Source organism: Stegastes partitus, unplaced genomic scaffold, assembly GCF_000690725.1.
Source record: "Stegastes partitus isolate 25-593 unplaced genomic scaffold, Stegastes_partitus-1.0.2 Scaffold723, whole genome shotgun sequence".
Classification (NCBI taxonomy): domain Eukaryota; kingdom Metazoa; phylum Chordata; class Actinopteri; family Pomacentridae; genus Stegastes; species Stegastes partitus.
In genome coordinates this window covers 129,539-152,638 of record NW_007578454.1, presented here as the reverse complement: position 1 = coordinate 152,638, position 23,100 = coordinate 129,539, and the positions used below count along the sequence as shown (strand labels likewise).

Here is a 23,100-nt window from a genome sequence, read left to right as displayed (position 1 = left end):
ACCTTCAGCTCCTTGTATCAGCAGCCGTGGAGGAGCTCTGGGACAGCAGCCCTCGAACCTGGCCTGCTTTTTGTTCATCGCCTGGACCCCACAACATATTTAAGCTCCGGTCAGCTACAACAGCTTTTATAAACTCGTCAGGCGGCTAGTTTCAACCCTGCTGCAGGCATTTCAAAGCCTCTGAAGAGCACGTGCACGTTTTCCGCCTCCTCTATACAATCAGACTTGGAAACACCATGAACTCATTTGCATCTTGCATAATTTGGAAGAAGAAAGTGAGGTGATTTTTTTTTTTTTGTACTAATTTTACTGTAGCTGCTCCGACACTGACAGAACCATATGTGGTTATTTTAATTACCATCAGCATGGTTTGAGCTCTGTATGTGTTATCGTGCTGATTTAATTACAGTTTGATAAAACTCCATTTAGATAAATTGCTCTCACACACACACACACACACACACATGTGCAAGCAGTCCAGCCAGCTCCCACACCAGCAGTCCATTGACTTTCATTGGAAGCGACTTCGCTGCTACTCTAAATCACAATGATTTCCTGGGGAATTAAAGCAGGCTTTCCTCAAGGGACACACACATACACTCACATGAGAGCACTAACCAGTTACTGAGAGGGTTTTTCAGAGTGTGTATGTGTTAGTGTTCACCTTCCAATACAAACACAATGAGAATAGGGGATGAAAAAAAAAAACATGTTGTTCCAATAAGTTTGTCTATTTTGTGCTTTACTTGATATTGTTGAGCGTTGTCAGACTCTCCCAGAAAATGTTTGCCTGCGTTTTCCAAGCATTCACCACATCTCATAGGTGTGTTTGTGTATCAAACCGGCTCACAATTTTCAGCGTGCTGGACGCGAGTCAGCGGCAATCAGACTACACCGTCTCCTTCTCCTCATCTCGCTCGCCATCCTTTTTCCCTTCATCTTCTCTCCCTCAGTCTTCAAGCGAGTCGGCCAAGTCTGGAGTTCAGATCGCGACAGCATCGCAGCATCTGTTATTCATCTTTCGGCCTGTTACACCCCCTAGACACAAATACAAATAAAACACATACAGATGCACATTCTTAAATGATAACAGACAAATAATGACATCACTCCTGCGACAAACAGTGCACAGATAAGCGCAGGTTGACATTATTATAGATTTCCTTACACCGTGTGACCTCGTCCTGTCGCCGTACACTCAGACACACAAACAAAATCACACATACGAAAGCCACACTGTCTGAAAATGCAATTTTACAGTAACTCTGCAGTGAAAACTTTGTTCTAACTGTACTTCATGCTAAGCTGTAATTACATCAACATAAGTGATAATATCTCAAAAGGCTCCATTTCCACATGGTTGCAGACGAGAAATAGCCACTTCTTTCCACTGACCTCATCCACCGCAGCCTCTCTTTGTGATGAATTTGTACCTTCATGGTCACAAGCAGTCAATGGTCTGTATGATGGATACCTATGGCCATGGCCGCAGTGAGTCGATGAAAGTGACCCATGTGTACATCTCTGCTTCCGGGATGTGAAACCCAATTCCGGGTGGGATTGATCCATGTCTGGCCACTGCGGGGATAAGGCCAGAGGGAGAAGATAAGAGCAGACACTGAGCGGTCAATGATACGTTTGAACCGTCAACCTCTGCTGCAAACAGGATGCTGTAGTAACTTTTAAAGGTGTACAGACCACATGTCAGCGCTAGCACGTTGAAAGGAAGTCGTCTTTGCTAGCTTTCACTGAAAATCACTGGTGGAGGAGATATTCAGACCCTTTGTTTAAGGATAAGTATTAATACCACAAAGTCCTGCTTTGGAAATGTTACGCACATTATCACTTACAAAATGCATTGAAGTACATAATGTCTTCACAATGCAGCAAAACAGTTCATGTAAGTGTTATGCTAAATATACTATAGTTTTTTTTGTCTATAATGTGTTATTTATATGGTGTGAATAGCTTTTTTTCTGTTGTAGCTGCCCAAGACGAACACAGTTTGAATTATTTTATAAAACTCATTATGTTTCCAAATCTTATTTGTAAAATAACTCAGAAAACAGTGTAAATTGGGATGAAAAGGAAATACTCAAGTATAAGTACCTTCAATTTTTACATGAGTACAGTTTTTGAGTAAATGTATTTCGCTATTTTCCACCAGCTGTGGGATGTCTGACCGATGGGCTTAAAGGAATCAAGAACTAAAATAATGCAAAATCAACGTAGGAGTGCAAAGCTTGGATAACATCCTTTCAGTGGTGAAACAATCACTCCAAAATGCAAAACATTTTCTTCTTCCATTCATAACTCTTATAATATTTTAATAACATGTATTTAATTTGTGAAATATTAATAATTTATGAGTGTCCGACCAATGATCGGACCAAATAATCAATTTAAATATGTTGCCCTGAATCCTGGGAAACCGATGGGAACCACACTCTCTCTAACAATCAATACAATAAGCCATTAATCAAAAGCAGGATCAAATGAACAAATTCCAAAGCTCTTTATCTTGGTTAGATTGACTGTCAGAATAATTTTCTGTTAACTGGTTCACTAAATGCATACAAACTGTCAGTCAGTTAACTCCACTGAGTACCTGGGCTGCCTTGCATGAGCACTGTCTGTGCGCTCTGCATGTGTACTGTATCATCTCCACCCGGTGTATTGTGCTGTGGCCTGTTGTCGCCCTAAGATGTGAGGTAAATAATTGAATGGATCCATTAATAAATAAAGTGCAGGGGGAGAGAGGAAGAAGTGGGGGGGAGAGAGGGGAGAGATGGGAGAGATGGGAGAGACAGGTCACTCATCTTTACAATCACTGTGCAGGGAGTGGCATGACTGCAAACACACTTCTCTCTCTCGCTCTCTATCTGTGCTCTTTTTCTCTCTAGGAGGTGTCTGGACATAATAAGCATTAGCTGTACTGAACTGTGACTCTAAGCTCGGAGCAGGATGTGGCATTTCAACACATTTCCTCTCTGATCCACCGGGACAAGGCTACTTCCTGTAAAACAGGTGGAGGGAGGTAACATGGAACTACCACCGCAGCTCAGACCAAGCCTCTTTTCGGGCCAGAGAAATTGTTTTCCAGTAGCCACTGGTAAAATCCAGCTGGCAGGTGTTATTCCTATATGCTATAGCCTGCTATTTAATATAAAAAATCTGCCAAGGGAGCTGTAACTGGAAAGGCGAATATGAAGTTGTGGTTTTGGACCGTATAGAATTTTAAGGGGGTTCATTATCAGCTATTGAAAAGCTGCAGTAGTTTGCTGTAAATGTATGTTTTCTGTTACAGTGGGTGCCTTTTTGGCCAGTTATAACTTCATTCTAACTTTATCTTCCTCCCCAAGAACTTCGCTCCAGACTGCCTATATTTGTCCGCTGTTTGGGAAACAAATCAGAAGATGCAATTCGGTGGCGAAAAGGGTTTGAATTAAAGTTCCACCGACAAATCCAAAAAAGCTGTCGTCGCTGCTCCAGAAAGCCAGTAAGTATTTTTCTTTCTGTCTCTACTAATTCTATACTAATGCCCACTCACTGCTTTGTTCTTTCTCTCTCACCCATTCACCCCATTCTCGCATTTGCTCGCTTGCTTTCCCCTTGTTTTCTCCTTCTCCAGGCCTTCTTTTTTATTTTACAGCCTGATCTCTATTTAGATTTCCTCGTTTGGAGTTGCCACAATGTTCCCCGCTGCCAACATCTGTAAGTGGTTTGCAGGCAAGAGACACTATGGAAAAACATCAAAAAATAAAAAGAGCAGAATGGCGCTCCACAACTTGGGGTTAGATAGAACAGAGGCTGTGAAAAGGATACAAACTGCACTGGGATCAGAGGCACACGCAGGCGGCGGGCCAGGCTCTGTCGGCCTGAGAGCATGAAGTTAGCAGCGGAGGGAGTCTGGATCAGGAAAAGGGAAACATAGCTTTCAGTTTGAGCCTCATAGCGGTGTAATACTGTGCACAGTGCAAAGCATAAATACAATACCTGCTTATAATGTACTGTAGCTTAGGTGGGTGGGACTTCATGGGACCCCACAGTTTGGGGTTTACTGGGGGATTGACCTCAATCACGTGTCAGGTTTTAGGCAGATTGGACTTAAGCTGCAGCACTTTTAAAGAGATTATGTTATTGTAAGTGATTAGGGGAAGTAGATACATTGAAGGGAGCTAATGAGGGGTTTCTCCCCTCCCCAGCTGCCAGCCTAATTCAGTGCTCACTGTCCTGTTGATAATACACACTACAATAGTATTACTGTGGCATTAGAGGCTTTACAGTGTTGTGGCACTGAGAGCTACTCTGTTGACAGTGTGTTAGAGGCGCAGTTGGTTGTGTATTGCATAAACTATACTGTTCTGCATGTGGATGCTCTTTATACACATGTGTAAAGTGGGGGGGGGGAGTTTGTGTGTACAGTAGGGTCTCATTCAGTAATGAGGATGATTACGCTGCATTAGGTGGTGGAGAAGAGAGGCAACAGCCACAGGGTGGGAGGGGAGAAGGGAACATGTGTCTGTGATTTGCGGCATAAGCACATACCATTTAATTGACACAAGTTCTCTCCGTCTCCTGATTGGTGCAGAGCTGTCCTCTGCATGTCTGCTTGGCCCTCTCCGTCCTTGACTCGCAGGGCAGAGAGACAGATGTGGTGCGAAAGGGGTGGAGTAGGGGAATACGGGGAGTGTGGAAAGGTACTGAGCTGAGAGTCGGCCGTAGTTCGAGGTAGAGAGTGGAACATTGGACGTGTGTCCCGGCGTTTTGTAGGTCAGTCCGTCGCAGCCATGAAAAGCAGAAGGAGAAGATGGAAAGGTTTTGTCAGGGAGTCCCTATGACAGAACGTTATGCGGTGCTCTACGGTGAGAAAACTACAGGAGCATTACCCAACATAGAGAAGCATTTGGCTGGATGCGTGAAGACAGGCTTCCCTTTGCATGGAGCTGCCCTCGCTATTCCCCTTCTATAAGTAGGCAGGTATTTTTACCCCGGATAAAGTGCTGACCCAGTCTCAGGTAATTACACCCCTGTTGGGCTTTGGCACAGACATGTCAGGGCGGTGCTGAGTGCACCTTACACCCCAGCTACGGGTAAACCACACTTATCTCACTATTTACAAGCAAGTATAGAGCCTCGCTCCACATGAGAGAGAGGGAGGAGGGCATACCTTGGCAAAGCCAGGAAACCTTTCTCCTGGCAGAGGCCCACTGGCACCCCATCCCCCATCAAACAAGACGAAAAAGGACACGTAAGCAATGAAACTATATTCCACATTTATGCCGAGGATGCAATCAAAGTAAGGAAAAAAAAAGCAACATGAATAGGGCCTAAGTAAAGGATTCTGGCAAGACTGTGCCCATGAGTGGTACATTTCCTGGCACAGAGTCAATTCAATAATCCCTAAGAGGGTTAGGCATGTTCTAATCACTTCCAACATAATAATGATGAATGATCATGAATGAAGCATATCTTTTTTGGAAGCAGTTTCCAAAAGAAACAGTCCTTCTAATATAATATCAGGGTGTGTTGATGTCTCAAATAATTGCAGGAAAAATAATACTGACTTTGTTTTTGGACAGAATTGTGACTAACATACAGGCCTGCAGTGTGGCCCAAAGCCAACAGAACTTAAAGGTATTTGGGCTAAATTGAGGCCTGATGTCAGGCCACGAAGTAAAATGTAAATACTACTGTTAAAAAAAAGCAATGGTAATATTAAATATAGGTCTCAGTACTCAAACTGCAGTGATAGAGTTAATTCAGCACACACCGATATATTCTTGTCCATGCTTTATCAAACACACACCAGAGCCGACGGCAGTCAACAGGTTGCAACTTGCTCACCTGCTAAGTTTGACTATATTAGACAAATACAGAGAACTTAAAAAAAGAAAAAAAAGAAAAAAAAACGGGTAAGGCAGAACTTTTCAGTCCTACAGCTGTCAGGGAAATCTGTACTTGAGAACACTGTGAATGTGTTTTTTTTGCAACTTTCTCACAGGAAGGATATAGTCTGAATCAGGACTGGTCAGACTACATTAAAAGTTTGAAGCCAGTGCATTCATTATATTTAAAATCGTGCTTGGTCGTTTTCAGAAAAATGGTGGGCTTAAAATATGACAGCTATGGTTCATTCTGTTCAAAAATCATAATTTGTTGTTAAAATGCTGGACTAAAACATTGATAATACTCACTAGTCTTACAAAGTAATTGCACTGATGTTTCTTTGATTACAACCATACTCGTCCTGTCTGTATTGCAGTTTTCAAGATGATATTAGTTTCATTCCAGCCTCCATTCCATGTATCCTCCTCTGCTACATGCCTTTAAGAGAAAAGTCAGCACTAAAGCCACTGAACATGTGTTTTTCAAACTTAGTCTGTGAGCAGAGCAGGAAATCTTTAGACCTAGTTGTCTTTACAAGAGACTTTCTGCAGTATCTATATATCTTCTCTCCCATTAAATGCATGTTCTATGGAAACTATGTGCTGTGTGTTGCTAGGCAAAGCAAAGGCTAAGGGAAATGGCTGTGGTCAGACCAAAGTCCTTGAAAGAGGAGGGGAGAGCAAAGCAAGGAGAAGAAGAAGACAGAGTGGGAGAGAAGAAAAAATGGAAAAGTAACGCACTTTCTGAATTTGAATCATTTACCTAAGAATGCATGCACATATATGTGCGTGCACACACATAGACACACAGAAGATATGCACATGCACAAACACAGCCTTGCACTGTTCCAGCTGAGGTGCTGTGTGTAATAATACGCTGATGGGAATGTGCCACTGCACGTTAATTCTCCCTTCACGCTTGCGTTGAGGAACACAGAGCCTCTAATTGATGCTAAACAAACTGCTGACCCAGACTCAGGATGAAGGTCTGTCACTGATGCACACACAGAAACACACACTCCTGCACAAACTATAAAGTGTACTATTTGCCCCCAAATTCGCAAAAAGTGAACATGCACAACTCCATTGGAACAAATCTGAGGTTTCCTAAATTGTCACACTTTTTTTTTGGCGTTGTATAAGAGGCTTATAGGTTCAGAGCTTGAAAGTCATCTGCTACATGAACAAGAATGAGATGCCTAGGTGGCAATCTGCAATGTCCTTGGATTTTTGGAGGCACATCTGGGAGTGTGTGTGCATGTCTGCATTAGGAGAAGCTTCTGGAGGGTGTGGGGGGGGTCTGAGAAGGTAAACTCCTACTCATCCTTGTCACACACAAACTCAAGCATACATACACACATGACGGCCCCTAAAGGAAGCTCCGGAGGGGCACAACGACGCCTTTGTGCGGGCCAGATTTCCCATGTCTCCCTGCTCCAGCACACAGATAGATCATCTCAGTATGGCCTTCTGTATGAAGGGCAAGTGCATGCACGCCGCAGAGAGCGTAAGAGGGAGGGAGAAAGACAGCGAAAGAGTGGGAAAGAAGTTACTACCCAAACCACTTCTTTCCTTTCTCTTTTCACACTTTCCCCTTGTCTCTTGTCTCCCATGTCTTTCTCTCGCTCGCTCTCTCTCTCTCTCTCTCCATACCCTCCCCCTTTTCTCTCCCTCTCTCCGCAGAGGAATCCAGTCTCTCCACTGGGATTGGAGCTCTTTGAAGGTGATCCAGAACTGTACTGCTTGCTGCCTCGGCTCTCCTCCCTCCCCGCCCTGCCTCCCTCCCCCTCGGCTCCCACCCTCCACCCTCCGCTCCCACCCCTCAGCCCTCAGGGGGCCTGGATCCCGCTCAACCGAGAGCAGCCGTGCTCCAAATCCAGGCCCGGGCTTAGCACTCCTGCCGCAGGCCTTGCTGGCTGTCCCACTGCACCACGGAGAGACGGCGAGGTGGGAGAACTGGGAAGAGCAGGCCAGGGGTAAGGGTGGGTGTGGGGGCAAAGGAAGAAACAAGGGACGTGTGTTTGGTCACATATGGCATCTTGGAGAAAGACATTAAGAAGGAGATGTTGCTAAAATCTTTTATAAAGTAAATGCAACGCTCTCTCCTCCCCAAATATCTCTCTTTTTCCCCTTCTCTCTCTCTCTCACATAACTATTTATTTTCCTTTTCATTTCATCCTCACACTCCCTCCCTTTTTCCATCCTACTTCCCCTCTTCCCTCCATCCCAAGGGCAAGCTCTTCACAGACTCGTCAGACTGGTTTCTTTGGCACACGACACACACACAAACACACACCGGGATGCCAACATACTCTCTTCACTTTAACAGAGGGTCCTTCACTCAATGCCTCAGAGTCGAGCAGGAAAAGACGGAGAATGACAAACAGACAGAGGAAGAAGAAAAAAGGAGAGGAAAAAAAAAAAGAGAGAGGCAGATAAAGAGAGGGAGTGAACTGAAGGGATGTGCATTCCTTTGGCTTGCCTGGCTCGGGAGTGCAGGAGACGTGTTGCTGGCTGTTCGGTTTATTATCCCCAAGCCATATGGGTTGGCAAGCTTTTGGGGTGTGGTGGGATACATTTGTGTGTGTGTGTGTGTGTGTGTGTGTGTGTGTGTGATTGTGTGAGTAAGTGTGCAGGGGAAGGCAGTGAGTGTGATTATCCTTACATTATGTCTTTTATCACCTGCAGTACGTGTCTGTGTGTGTTCTAGGCCACAATAACCTGAGGAAACACACTTCCAGATTATTGCTTTCAATAAAATATAAAGAGCTTCCAGTACATCTTAGCCTAAATAACAAAACATACCACAGGGTTGTGCACACACAAGCAAATTTACACAAGCTGATTATTTCAGCTATTCGTGACATAAATGGCTTAATTGCAACTTAAGCCCGATCACATGACGCCGTGGTATCATGCAGTGCTTTTTTTTATACTGCTCCATTTGAGGTTATTGCAATTTGGACTGTATTTTTGCTGTTGTGGCCATCATTTGAATCAGTTATAATAACACAGGAAAGCCATTACTGGGTTCTGGGAACGAGACAACATCATGACAACAAAGACCGCTGTGGAACAAAAAAACACAGACAAATCACATGATAAGAGAGGAACCAAACCGCTTTGTTGCTTATGTTTGTTTAGTAGTAAGTCTGGATTTGCATTATTATGTACATTTGTTTGTGCACTGTGTTGTGTGTGAGTATGTAGAGAGTTTGTGAGAACAATTCCTTGTACATGTCAATGCACTTGGCCAGTAAAGTCGATTTTAATTCTGATAAATATAAAGTTGAAGCTGGTCTGTAAACTGTGATGGATGCTTACAATGGACAGTTTGGGTAATCATTTCACTGTCCAGTATGATCATCTTACTCTGCATGCTTTTTGCCTCATTGGACTTCCTGTGCATTTCGTGTAGCTGCATTACCACATTTTAGCACTTTGCAATGCTGCAGCTTCGATCAGATTTACAAAGCTTCATAGCACGTCTTAACCCACTCTTACGTTGTCTGGCCAGTGTTACTGCTCTTGTTCACTCTCACTGCTCTTACTGGCCACTGGTAGAAGCTCACTTTGTATAAATAAAGACTTTGGTCAGTAATAACAGCAATTGCAATCTGATTTCATGCTGCATGCGGTGCAAAAACAATGTGCAGGGAACAGCGAAGCTGAATATTTTTCTGACGCTTTGGAGCCATGTGGCCTGCAGCTCTTCTGTGGCTGCTCCATTTTTGTTCCATTACTTAACATACTGATATCTGTCAGTTGTCAAAAACTGCTGTAAATGGCGGTTTTGTAGATGATTGTGATTAGTGCTGACTGCAATGACAAATATACAGTGTTTCCCATGGCTCTCAAGAACAGCCACCCAAAGCTGATATCAATTAGATAAAAGTATGGTGAATTACATACATGAATTGTGTTGTGAAACTTTGCGCATGTGCAGAAATAGCTTTCCACTGCTAATGAAACGTACTATATCGTGAGATAATAAGCGACTGTAATACAGTGAGAGGTTATTGCCATTAGAAAAAGTGATCAAAAAATGGTTTGACTTCATAAGAACGAAAATGGTGATTACAATGTTATTATTCCCAATATAAACGGTGGCAAAAGCTACACATATAAGGCCCAACTCTCTACAAACCACAGATGTATTTAAAATTAAACAACCGATCAGCAGCTCCACATCCTTCACTTTCTGCATTTCTCAGTTATTCCCTCCATCCATTGAAATTCTTCTGACTCTGTTACTTTCATTTTAATCACCTTTTACTGGCTTTTTCCTGTCCTGCCCCTTCAACGTCACAGGGGTCAGGAGCGGTGTGTACAATGTGTATGTGCGCCAGAGTGAGACTGCCGCTTAAGGTGTGTGTCTTTTGTATGTGTGTGTGTTTGAGAGGAAGGTGCAAGCTATCTATAGCCTGTGTATCCCTGGGGATTTGAGTCTTAAACTCCATATTCATGACACATCACTGTGGGGATTAGAAGGGCATCATCAGATAGAGGGGCTTACGTCAGCGGACACACACACTCTCACGCACAGAAAATAACAGAGACACACTCTCAGCATCAGTCTCACCCTGGAAAGCACAGCATACACACTTTCCAGGAAGTTCTTTACTTATTTCTGAAGGAAGTGCCTTTCATCCACACACACACACATTAATGAACCATTGAGAGGACTCTGTTCTGTATCTACAACCGCTAAAGTTGCCAGGACAATCGCTTTGTCTCACTAACCCGAATAGTTCAATACAATGATTATTTGCCCATTAGAAACCAAGAGCTTCCAGTGCTCAACTAGCTCTGCCAATTCAAACACTCTGAGTTGGAGCGGCGAGCACAAACCAAAATGTGTGAGATGGAGGTGGAGGTGGGGCGGCGCAGGGAGTTGATTATGAGGCCAAACCACATGGATGCTGATCTGCAGGGGAGGTGGAGAGGGAGGGGGGTGTTAGTGCAGGCAGCATGGATCTGTGTTGTGATTGTTTGTTCATGGCTGGGTGTGCATCCATGTGTGTGTGTTCTTATCTCCTCTGGTCCACAGCAGCAGGAGCATCAGAGGAAGCACGGCCTTTCCTTCCTGTGCCTTTCACACTGTCACAACACACACGAGCCATAAAACTCGGTGGCTCCGTCCAACATATAGGGAGAACGAGAGAAGAGACAGCGAGAGATGGGTTAGCGTTGGAGCGCAGAACATGTGTGTGTGATTTGCGGCGTGCAGCGCATACCATTTAATTGACACAACCGCCTTCTTCTGTTTGGCGAAGAGTTGTTTTCTACTGGGACAGAAACAGGGAGCAATTGAGGGCAAGATTCAAAAACAGCTGAGGTGAATGGAGGGGGGGGGGGAAGTGGCCTTGCAGCAGCAGAGGGATGGTGGATGTTCTGTAAGGGCTGGTTCTGTCCACAGGGGAGCTGAAGAAGGACACCACGCCAACCTATATTCTGCACCTGGCACTCTGCTCTGGCAGGCAGCCATTCACCCGCTTCCCTATTTCACCCTGTTTTGCTACCCATCTACTCCTCAACAGCCCCCAAGTCATCGTTCTCGGTCAGTTACAGAGCTGTCAGTAGCACTATCAGTCACTGACTGGAATATAAAGGCAAGCTGGGGAGGCCCACTAAAAAAAAAGAAGAAAAAAACTCAAAGAACAGAGAAATGCTATTTCTAAGTGAAGAATTCTTAAGTAAAAATCCAATTAGAAGATGGAAATGATCATTTTATGGAAATATCCTAATCCTGCTATACAGTGTTGGTCCCTATTTGCAGGATGAACACAGCATCAACAAGAGGAACATTTTGACTGCTTTCTGATCATAAGAGCACACAGTAATGTATTGGGAGATATAAACACTAATTTAAAGTGCATTTAAACAGTCCAAACTTTCGAGGATGTTTGAAAAAAAAAAAAGTAATTCACACACAATTTTTAGGGTTTGGAAATTATAGCAAAGATGGCCTCTTTTCCTCACCTTAATTAAATACTACTAATTCTGAAGTAAGGAGAAATCAAACCATTTACATTTTTACAAAATACTGCTAGCACTGTTAAAAGCTTATATCACCTCCCAAACTTCACTCATTTCTTGAGGGAAACCTCGTTACTTCCTGCTTAGCCGCTGTTCCAACATTGCACCCCTTTACATGAATCAAATGGTAATTTAACCGGTTGGTATCATGTCTGAGGAAAGCATCCTGCTCTGTAAAAGTCAACACATAAATCCGACCCAGTAACATTTTCACACCACTTCCAACAAGAATAAGTCTGAATGAATTCATTTGCATTGACAGAAAGATGGAGGGTCTTTTTACTTTTAGTGTGCTTACCAATTAGGACAGCCTTGGATGTGATGCTTGAAAAGCTGCATCCAAATCTCACACACCATTCAGATGTAACAGGTTGGGCTTGAACAAAAGGTTCCATTTACTTTACTGCTGTCTTTTCAGTATCAAATACTCTGTACAAGTGGGCTTGACAGATGGAACTGGAAGCTTTGTATGTTGGAGAACAGCAGCTGTAGTCAATTTGCATTCACACTTATTACAATGGTAACCCTAAATCTGGGTATGAAATAAGAAAAAGTGGCAAAACTCGTCAAAACAAAAGCTCAAACTGCCTCTTAGAGCACATTTCATTCGTCCACCTTTGATGAATTCTGTATATTCATTGCTTGCTTTAACCATTAATGATAAAACTGCTACTTTTGGCCAAAAAGTGCCCCAGAACAGCTCTGTGTTGTGCAGGCATTTTGGCATAGTGTTGGTCCCCAAAAAACTTTTCCATATATGCTATCATGAAATTTAAAAAAATCTAAATAAATCACACAAAAAAGGGTGAAAGGTGCAAAGTACAGCAATGAAAAAGAGCAAAAGTATTACCTAAACTTCACATCAGTACCTACAAAAACCATGAGCACAGTCTGAGCATCACAGAACCAAAGAAATGCTTCTCTGTATTACTGCTGGATAATGTAAGCCATTAGGTTCAATAAAAATGAGAAAGCATCTGTATTCGTGTATTATTTTCGGCCATTAATGTTTGGGGTATAGACAATCTGCACGCTGAGAGAAGGACTCGTGTAACGTGAAGGCTCTAAAATGCAGAAGCCTGAACAATGTTTTCAGAGTGTGCAGCCCCTGAGCAGCACTCGCAGAAATGAATGGGAGGCCATGTAAGAACACACAGTTGTCTTAACACATCCATTATGTGGAGGCGATGGTGCGACAGCGGAATATTAATACTGAATCCCATGATAGCAAAAGAAACACTGTCCTACACTTTGATTAGGACGGTGTTGAAATATAGAAATTCACAGTTTTTGCTCTTTTATTAGAGATCCAAACACACAATATGTAAAACTGTGGGAAATGGTGGGAAAATGAGTACACACCAAGTGTTATGAACACACACACACAGATGTGCTCACACACACAGAAACACTCTCTTTCCATAGAGTACTGATGTGGGAACGGTGCCAAACCAACACTTCATTTCAATTTCAAATCCGAGGCCTGACTTTGACCTTTCAGCACAAAACTAGTTATGGACTCACTCTCAGCTCCTTTCTCTCTCTTCCCGCCTGTTATGCTGCTTGTCAACACACACTGCTCACCTTCATCTTGCCCACAATTTTAATCAGCTTTTTTTTTTTCTTTCATTTTCCTTTCTGCATTTTCTCTCTCACCACATCTTCTGACGAATTCCAGCATCTCCTAACAAGAAACCGTAAGTGACTTGTTCGGCTCATCCTCGGTTACTTCCTCTTCCCTTTGGCCTTTGAGCAGCGCTTCCTGCCTCTTGTCTGTTAGTTCTGCGGAATGTCACCTTTCATCATTATGGGACATTGACACATCTGTCGCTGAAAAATGTGAGAGCATTTCTCTCTGCTATTAAACTGTCAACAACGCTGATTGTGTGAAAGAAAAGGAAGAATAGAGGTAGGAGGGAAAGTGAGGGAAGTGAGAAAAAAGGGTGTGGGTAGAAGAATGAGTGTGCAACCAGTAAGGACATGTTTTATTAATACGTGGAGCCAAAATTAAATTTATCATGTTGTGCCTTTTAAAAATGAACATGAGCCCTAATGATGACAAAGCTCTCCACAGGTATACCTTTGGGAAAACAATTAGGACATTTTTATTTGTTTTGGGGCGTGATCGTGACATAACCAGTGACATAATAGCATCAAAAGGCATCCCAGAATGAGATTTACAATCATTTCTCACTTCATCTTCCAAATGTTAAGTTTTCTGATCACCAAATGGCAGTTACACAACACTAGTAATGGGGAGGGAGAGTGTTGCTCTAAGCCAGAGGAAGGGCGTGAGTGTAAAATAACACTAAAAACGACACCAAAGGAAGAAACGAGATGGAGAAAAAGAGTGGGAGGAAAGTGGGAGATGGAGAGGGGGTACCCAGGCGGGTGTTCCAGAAACCTGTCAAGGTATTTCCTTCTGCAAACACAAAATTTGTGGGACTGCACAGTACAGGCATGCAGGCGGACACACATACATAAAAATCCAATGCATTATGCTAAAAATACGCAGCAGTGGTCAACAGCGCAACTTTGATTTAACGCATTCTTTGATTGGGTAGGTCTCAGGCCAACTCCTGATTTCCTGTGCAGGACTGTGTGTCGTCCACAGCTGTATGAACGCGCGCACACACACACACAAACCAACTTAATGAGCCATTCAATACCCCCACAAGCTCCAGACTTTGTGAGCCTCCGCGCCAGCGTCCAGGTCCCTTGGTATCTCATGCCTTTAACACCCCCACTCCAAATACACTTTGGTCAATGTCTCGTCACTCCGAATTCTACCACACATATGCCTGCATGCGCTCACGTAAATATGTACACACCTACGCACTCACAGACACACACTATGTCCCACTGCTCTCCTTCCACGCCAGCTGTAGTCCGCCCAATGTGTTTACATAGCCTGCTGAACCAAGAAAAGAGAGAGAGAGAGTATTGGATGGACAGACCGTGGCTGTTTGTCTGAAGGGGCTTTCCTGTTCTCATAGGAAATGGCAAAAAAAAAAAAAGAAAGAAAAAAAAAAGGGGGAAACCAGGAGCAGGAGATGAAAATAAATGAGACAACAAAGCAAATTATAGGAGAATGAGACCAGCAGAATGAGCAGTAGGAGACAAACAGACAGTAGCAAAGAAAAAGGTCATGGATGCTGGTGGAAACAACTGTCCCGCTGTTCAGATAATCCACAAGACAGTGAGCACAGGACTGGAATCACGATCTCCTCTCCTCTGCCGCCTCTTACACACACACACACACACACACACTCCCCCCTACTGTTGGTTGGATCACAGATTAGACTGTTATGCAAACCTGCACCGTATCATAACAGCGATGTTGCATTTTTAATTTTGACTTTGCCACCTGTGGCTGTTGACTCACAGTGTGTTAAACCTCAGAGTGGATTGTGGTCTCTTCATGGCTAATGTCTCAAACTTTCCCACGATTATTCTGAAATCAAATTCACGCTTTGAATGGATTGAAGTAATTTACTGATACTGTGTGTTTTCCCTGCTCCAGAGCCATGTGCCAGTGCGGTGAGTTTGAGTGGGTCTGTGGCGTGAAGCTCGTGCCCTCTGGTCACGGACGTAGGTTAACGCTGTGTCTGTCCTGACTGGCTGTCTAGACCCGATGACTCCAGCATGTGTGTGACAATGTACGTGTTTGATGATGGTGGAGGGACGTAAACAACCATGAATCACTAAATATTGATTTAAAGCTGTTAATTACTCCCCAGCATGCACAGTGAAAGACAGCAAGAGCGAAAAACTAGTTTTTCTAATGTTTTCAAGACGTCTTGTTCTCCCTCATTCTTTGCCATCATTTTTCATCTTTTTCAAATTTCCCAGAGTGCAGCGTCTGACAGTCAGTCTGGCATTTTATTTGTAGTTTCTACCAGATAAACTACAAAAGATTAACCAGTTTTCTGTGTATATACAGGTTGATGAAGCTCCTGCACTAACACACGTGTGTTAACTAAACAGCAAATGTTGCCTAGTTATTTTTTTCACATTTAATTCTTTAGTTATTTGCTGGTAATATGGCATCAACACACACTTTCCACTCTTGCAACAGGCCCAGAGTTCTGCTGCGTGTATATGTAAGCTTTAATTGATGGATACAAGTAGAATTAATTTGATGCAAGAGGTGAAACACCAAAAAGCAGAAACAAACACTCTCCCTTAAACACACCCTTTTACAAACATTGATTTATTTCTTAACAGTCCACAATTACGCTCACGAGGTCTACAATTTTGATTACTGTGTGCTACTAAACATCGGATTAGTCTCGTTAAGCCTTCTTTAAGTGTCGTCTGAGCTCAGGTCGCCTATAGGTGTCAGTGCACAAAGTGTTTGTCAAATCTCTGGAACCCAAACATCCCACACCTTTCCAGCATTAACACGTCATTGCAGAGATTGGTGGGGACACGGGAAAATAAGGAGGAATTGAACTCCTAATGCCTTCAATAAGACTGAAAGAGTGTGCTGTTATGCCATGTAACACCTCTATGATGAAAGCGTTAAGAAGGGTACACACACGTTTTCCTTTCGACAATGTTAGACAACACATACAGAAAGCACTTTATTTCAAGGCATCCATTAAGAGCTATGGGTCCAAATAAAAACAGAACAGGATGGATATGGATGTTTAGAGATACTGTAATTTGCAATTAACATGTAGCTTTAGGTCCTGAGCTGTGTACGTATAGATCACTTACAAGTTTGCAGAACAAGACTCAAATGTCTTCAACCTTCCACTTCTCTGCCTGCACCTCTCCCTGTTATGTGCAGTCATTTCCTTTGTGGTGTTGTAGTGAGGGAGCTGTCCACCTCTTACTGGAAGGCACTCCTCCTCCACTCATGCAGTCCATCCTCCCACCTCCAACAGCCCCTGCTACATTCCTTCATCTGTAACTATTCTATAATATACTTTTTTTTTTTTCTACAGTCTGTCTGTTTGCTTCGGCTCCTGCTCTCTGTCTGTAAAGCAGAGTGGAGGGCCTCTCAGCAGCTTGTTTGACCTGTGATAAGGATTTTGGGGTGGGGGGCGGGGACGGGGGGACAAATATTGTTGCTCAGTGAAGCCGAGCACATGCTGTTCTTGTTCTGAACCGGCTGAGAGTATAAAAAAAAAAAAAGGCGCTGATGAATACACGCACAAGACGCACATGAAAGAATCAGGGGAAGCCACTGAGAGTGAGAAACGGCAAAAGAGAGGGATGCGACATATAATTGTGCTCTAATGAAACATAAACAGTGCAGTCTAAGGGAGTGTGTCTGGGCAGGGCCCCCAGCTGGCCTAAAGGCTCTGCTCTCCTAGGCTCTTAATTATGACTGAGGAGGTCAGTCACGCCTCCTCTAACCTCTCACCTAATACTCTAAGTATTGTAAATATTGTGTGCTTGTTTATATGTTTGCGTGTCTCCATGCGACTCCGTGTGTTTACGTGCGCTGCGTGCGTCAGAGAAAAATACAGAGAATGTCCACTTTGCGGGAAGCAACTGCCGCGAATGTTCTCCCGACTGTTTTCATTGAACACTGTACAGTGATGGAGCTAATTGCGGATGCCCACCTGCTTCTTTAACGCCCAGCGGTGGTCACATTCACTCTCTTTTTTACAACCATGTACTTTTTCCTCTTTTCAATCCTGGGAGGAAAAGCGCAGCTGTCACATACCTCTGTTTCAGGGGGTCGTACTTGTCTCGGAAAAATGGCATTGAAGAGCGACTGTCCTTTTGTTTTCTAAGCATGTGTCCCGTGTTACCCAGACCCACCGGACCTCCCACTGTCTGACTACTCTAAGAAAGGATAACAACTTAGAAATGCAAGCTTCATTCTGCTCTGTAACATCATTGCGTGGTTGTTTATTTGAAGCAGGTGTGCGTCCAACCGCTGTGTAGTGTGTGGGAACGTCACTTGCGGTCAAACTAGGTTTAACTAAAAGAAGGGTATTCCCAGCCAAACAGTCTGGCCACAAAACCCAGACTAACTAACCTCAGTGTCTGGGTGGCTGGTCTGAACCTCGCCGTCAAAGTTCTAATCAGTAAGCACATTACACACTATTATGGTTACAGCAAGGGAGGGAGAGACGAAGATCAAAAGACGAAAGACAAGACATTTCAGTTGCTGCGCAGATATTTGTGCTGTTGGATGTTTGTCTCGCTTTGTCATATGTCGTGCTAATAAAATCCCCACCAACCTGAAAACAACAGAGGGGGGACAGAAAGGAGAAGACACCTGTTTACGTCACTTTCTCACAGTCCTTGTCTCTCCTCTATTTCTGTTGTTCCCTTTCCCTGTGAACAGACAGGTGAGAGTGGAAGAGCTAACCAGGAGACCATGACCTCTTGACCTCTCACCTCTAATTTGGATCATCAGTTGGTCTGCTCCGGGTGGCCAAATGAGTTGACCTGACCTCAACCCTAACAGTGACCTAGAGTCCCTGCCAGTTGTTATCCGACTGCAACAGTACACAATGAGCCTGGGAAAAAGACAAGGGAGAAGAAAAATACCAGTGCATTAATACTATAACTTTCCTAAGTAATGGTGGAGTAGTATTACCAGCAAAAAGTACTTAAGTCTCAAAAGTAAAATGACTCATGAACCCTGCAACTAGTAGATGTGTAATTGTATTATACTAATAGGTTGTTAAATGTCAGTACATGTGTGTAAGATGGTTAGCTGAATTCATTAGAGATCATTTTAACTGCTTCTAAGAGTTACAAGATAAATCTGAGGGGATGGCAAGAAGAAACATTTGATACAAAAGACCTCTCTAACCAGATTAGATGTCAGTCAGACATTGTTTAGGGTAGCAGACACCAAAAGTTTGGCTAACACAGATTTAATCTCCAAAAATGCAGAATATTTAATATACTTTGCATGTCTTTTTTAAAAACATATTTGACATATATGCACATTTTTGTAAAACTAATGTCCTGGAGTGATAAATATTTTACCCTCCAAAGGTTATGAGCACAATAACAAAAAACAGTACTCGAGTAAATGTACTCAGATACTTCCCACCTCTGGAGGAGAGGAGAAGTAAACAAGCTTCCGTGGTCCATGAGCTGGAAAAGTGTGCAAAAAACCTCTTCTACATCTCTAATTGCATGTTTTCTCCCCACATACCTGTAATTACACTCTGCCTACCACTCATCTCTCTCTCTGAGGCAACGCTCGAGCTAAACCATAATGAAGCCTGGCTCTAATGATTTACAACTGCTTAGCATTAACACATACAATAACAGCTACAGACATTACCAGCGACAGCCAAATTACATCTTTATCAAACCAATTCAAATTATATGAGATTAAGAAAAACATATATTCAACGAACGGCAAGTTAGGCAATACCTTTGTCTTCCACTTAAATGTGTCGAGCTCAACACTTTTGGAATATAAAAAAGGGATCAACCGTATGAGGCAACCGAGGTACGCCGGCGCAGGTACAGCTGGAAAAAAAAAGCCCACTTTAAGTTCGCTTTATACTCACACCGACAAATATGTCCTTTGATTTATTTACATTTGTCCTGACTGACTGACTGCCTCCCAAGGACGGAACTTTCAGGAGAGAAAGTGTGCATATGTGGACTCATTTGCATAAGTAGGCCATTGGTTCCTAATGGAGGCGTTTTGTTCAGGCGTTAACAAGGTGTCTCGCTGGGGCTCTCGTTCATTCGTTCCTTCCTGTCGTCCGCTGACTCTGACGTCCAGGCAATCAGCGCTGCATTTGGGCTCTCTCTTTGTGTGATTTACGAGCTCCCAGATTCATTTAAAAGCCATTGTTCTCCTCTGACGGATACCATGGCCCCCTCCGCTTCCACACTCTCGCTTGGGGACCGCACACACACACACACACACACGCACACACACAGATTTTTACACAGCCGCCGCTTACTTTATCTCTCACTCACTCACCCACTTGCTCAATCACTCAACACATACACACACAGCGCCCATCTATCATGAAGCGATGCTGGAGGAGATTGTTATCCCGGTAACCGTATTAACCCACAGATCTCCAGCACCGGCTGATCCAGCAGTGTATTAAGACACAGGGCTGAGGGAGACTGGTGGTGGTGGTGGTGGTGGTGGTGGTAGGGGGTGAAGAGAAAATTAAGAAACAAAGTGAAAGAAGATACATTTATTCTCATTCATATTTTCATTCATATCTGTCATCCGCTACCTTTGCCCACAGAGTGAAGAAGATGGAAAGAAGGCGCAACATCTCCAGCCTCCTCTCCTTTGTTGTTTCGCAGTGGAAGATTGCCTGTCAGCGAGGCGTCTGTAAATGCATCAGGACACACCTGCGCTTGATTAAGTGTGTTTAGACTGCAGATGGAAGGAGGAGGAGGAGGAAGAGGAGGAGAAAGAGGGGGGCAATTTAGAGAGCAGAGGTTTTATGAGAGTAATCATCTCCAATAAGGCCTTCTTGGGAATCTTAAAGCCCCCGCCCTGCACACACACTGTGCCTAATGCGCGCCACACACACATAAACAAAAACGTTCTCACCTTCTAACCCTCTCGCACCCTCTCGAGCGGAGATCCTTCATGCCTCTTTGTTCATTCGGAGGTTTAATAACAGCCAACTACATTTTAATCTCATTCCTCATAAGTGGACAACTTGTATTTAATTCTCCGAGATGAGGACAAGTCGGCCTCCCACAAAGCAGGCTGTATTGAGTTACAGCCTCTGCTCTGCGTTTGTGTGGGAGATTAACTTCTCGCACTGAGTTCATATTTTCATCTGGGTCTGACTGTGGCCAAAGGGAGGGTGGTGAGGGAAAAGGAAGAAGAAGAAAAAAAAGAGAGGAGGAGGGAACCGGATTGGAAAAGACATAATGCTGTTACATCATTTAATGACATTAACTCGTATGCACATGTGAATACGGGTCCACTAGAAATAGACAGTATCATGACCTCTTAAAAACATGAAGTTGCTCGATATCAAACAGTTCCACGCACACACCTCCATTCTCACTGATGAAGAAGTGTAAAGATGAGCAGATGGATGAAGGAAGAGGAATGTGGAATCCAACTCCTCGTCTTTTTAAAAAAAAATTTTTTACATTGTCCCTGCAACATCATTAGAGTGGTAGCATCCAATCTCGAGAAAAGTTAAGCTTAAGTCTGGAAGTACAGTCTCATACAGCGTGTTTCAACTGAGGAATCTTTCCAAAGGTACAAAGTACCTTCTGAGGGATCAGGAACTAAACCTGTGTTTCCTCCACAGGAACCAGGGGCTAGATTTAGGCTTTAGGCTAAAAGTTTCAGATGTAAAAGTCCCGTCTTTGGGGGTAGCAGTCTGATGAGTCAAAAACTTTGCAGGACTAAATGTCACCAACTGATCAAACACTGTGACAACTAGGACATACTGAATGCAACTGGAATAAATATTCAAACAAGAGATTTCTGTTATTTCCTTATATCTAAACAAAAACTTGAGTAGTAAAAAATAAATAAATAAAAAATATATATAACGAGAGGGAGACAGCTATGCAAAAAACGGAAAATTAAGTTTTTACCAATTTATTACAGTTGTATTCTAAAGAATAAATAAATACCACTCTCAGCATTGAAGTGTTTGATCCACTTTTCCCACTTCCGCGTGTCTGCTTTAAAAATCAGTAAATATAAAGAAAATAATGCTACAGTGTTGTTTCAAATGTTGCATTTGTTTTTTGATCCATCACTCATCTAATTTTTATTTTTTTTTTGATCTTCACAGATTTTCAGATGCATTGGAAACACAAAAGTAATGAAAATCCACAGGGATGTTCTGGTGACAAATGGCTATTGCTATCAACATCAAGCAGGTGTGAGTGCTAAGACATTCATCACACCAAGAGCACGTGGTACCAAGAAATTCTGTTTACTTTGAACAGCAGCAGCTCCAGTGATCTAAATGAACTCTGACGAAAACAATGGTACAAACTATGTTTTGTACCAGAAGCAGAGGTTGCGTGTGACGCCAATAGCTGTAACAGTGTGTGTCAGCTGAAGTGTGTCGGGAAGACTGCCTGCAAAGATCCCGTAAGCACAGGCCATAGAGGCACTGGTTTCAGGGTAAGTGGGATGTTGACAGCTTTTTGGACAGCTTGCACTCTGCTCTGACAGGCCAAGAGTTATTATCCAACCTGAGAAAGCCCAGTGGCACTGCTCAAACCCTCAAACATGCTCAGTTTCAAGTGTGTGTGTGTGTGTGTGTGTGTGTGTTTGAAGGCAGGCTGAGAAGGGCAGAGAGTCATCCAGTAGATTTACTGTGTCAGTAAGCAGCTGTGTTTGTCAGTGCTGGCCCGAGGCTTTTCAATGTCATCCAGTCGGTGTGATTATACTCTATACGCTCCTCTCCTCCCACTCGCTGCCCTGCTCGTCCACCCCTTCCTTCAAAGCCCGCAGAAACCAAGGGTCGTCTTACCTGGGACACAGTGTCTCTGCAAGCACAAAAAAGTGTTTAAACAGAAAGAACAAAAAACACATACACACATCTAGACATTACTCTGTGAGCTGCTTTTCTTCTAAAGTGTGACCTGAAAAGGATCAATAACACGCACACCGACCAGAAATGATGCTAAGGTGAGTAATTCTTGAAAGAGATCATGACCGAACGCCGGGTAAAAATATACACTGCGCTCATTCGGAGGATCTGTGACGTACTTCTCGCTACAGTTCTCACTGCAGGTGTGCAGACTTGGTTTAGTTTGAAAGGATTACAGGGTGGAGGAGCTCCGGTAAGTACAGTTTTCTCTTTGTGTCTGGCTGTCTGTGTGTGTGTGTGTGTGTGTGTGTGTGTGTGTGTCTGAAAGAATGTGAGGAGCACCATTAGAAATATACAGTATGCATGCTTAAGTTATAAAGCTGTTCCCACTTCATCTGTTACTCTTCAGTTCATACTGTATTAAAGATGGAGCACGTGTTTCTAATCCAATACACTTTTTTTTTTTTTTTTTGGTCAAATTTCGCAAATATCTCCTCATGTTCTGCTAGATGTCCGGTCTGTGTGTCCTGAAAAAACAATCCAGTGTTGGTGCACAGTCCTGGCTCTGTAAATGGAAACGAACAACACAGTATTCCAGCGTGTCCTGTGCACGGTCATCTTCATGCATGGGACAGGGGGGAAAAAGAAGAACAGAGGAGATATAGAAAGAGAGGATGCAGTGGGAGCAA

The 23,100-nt window shown here is 43.3% G+C and overlaps 1 long non-coding RNA gene across 1 annotated transcript; it reads right to left on the bottom strand.

The window, feature by feature from the left end:
* Window positions 1–724: 724 nt before the first annotated feature.
* LOC103364153 (uncharacterized) lies at window positions 725–13,671 on the bottom strand. Its single transcript, XR_520532.1, has 3 exons — window positions 13,584–13,671; window positions 1,396–1,578; window positions 725–1,038 (listed from the first exon to the last, which is right to left on the bottom strand). It is a non-coding gene; the product is annotated as an uncharacterized LOC103364153 (long non-coding RNA).
* Window positions 13,672–23,100: the final 9,429 nt, after the last annotated feature.